This window comes from Alligator sinensis, unplaced genomic scaffold (assembly GCF_000455745.1).
Source record: "Alligator sinensis unplaced genomic scaffold, ASM45574v1 scaffold2121_1, whole genome shotgun sequence".
NCBI lineage: Eukaryota > Metazoa > Chordata > Crocodylia > Alligatoridae > Alligator > Alligator sinensis.
The window spans coordinates 105,764-107,093 of NW_005843503.1; positions in this window are offsets into that span (position 1 = coordinate 105,764).

The window sequence follows — 1,330 nt, forward strand, 5'->3', positions numbered from 1 at the left end:
CGGAGGTTGAACAGCGGCAGCTTGACGTTAACTAAGGGCGACTGGCCGCGAGGAATTCCCCACCGGGAAGAAGCTGAGGAGACGGGCACCGGGGCCAGGCGGCAGCGACAAGAACGGACAGCTGAGAAACGAACGTCGCCCAGGGAGGGCAGCAGAGGAGCGAGAGACTTGGGCCGAGACTGAGAAGGACGCCAGGTGCCGAGGGCAGGAGCCGCGCTTGCCACGCTATGGCAGACAGGGTACCCGCAGGTGAGACCGGGTTCTTGCTTACCGCAGCAGTCGCCCACAGCGCAGAGAGCCCGGGTATCGAGACGAGGCCACCCTGGAAGAGATGAGAGAAGGTCAAAGGCAGGGTGAGTTAACTCCAAGCCACCTGTTAGACCCACAGGATTGTGTTACTTTGTGTTGAATTTGTATCCAGTATCTGGTGGGGAAGAGGAAATAAATGACACAGCTGATGAACCTAAGCACCCTGTGGCCATCTGTTCTCTTCTTCCTTCGGGATTAATTTTTACTTTTCTCCAGTCAAAGTTGTGGCAGGAGAGCACTCGAACAAGGCAGGGAGTGACTCCAACCCCATAACATATATAGTAATAAATAAATATTTTTTTCAAAAATAAATCTGTGGCTGAAGGCACAAGCACAAGCCTGGACGTGACCCATGGCCAGAGGTTTTCTGCTTCAGGGTGGGCTGGTGTGGAGGATGCTGTTGCCCTGGGAAACAATTTGTGACATGCCTGAGATGCATCCTTGTCCTCCTGGACTATATGACCTCTGCTGACCATTGAGTTGACTCCCAGGGCAGGTGGCATGTGAAGAAGCTGCCTTGGAAGCAGAGGCTCAGGGCCCTAAATCTTGGTGGACTTCTGTGGCCAATGAGCTCCTGCAAACCTTGCCTTATGGGACTTGATCATGGGACTTGCTCCTTCCATCCTGCAGGTATTACTGCAAAGTGTGAGCTTGGCCTTGGCCTCCCAGTGTGACGGGCTGAGGAGCCCTCTCTTGCCTTGCTGCCTCATGAGCACCAATGTACAAATGAGCGGAGGTCCCAGGACCACCCCGGACATACCTGATCAGAGTCTTGTTTGGCCTAGAGCATGGTTTCTTCATACCATGATGCTAATGGTAGCCCCCCATGCCCACTGCACTAAGTATAAGGGCTCGAATAAGGAATTTCTTCGGGGCTGGAGTTAGGGATAGAAATCCTTCTGGGACCACCCCATGCCATGCCTCTGTGGCACTGGGCGACTCTTCTGGACGTATTTGACCATGCTTTTGTCTCATCCAAAGAACGCTTTGGCCATGCCAGACTCCAATTTACTTGCCATCC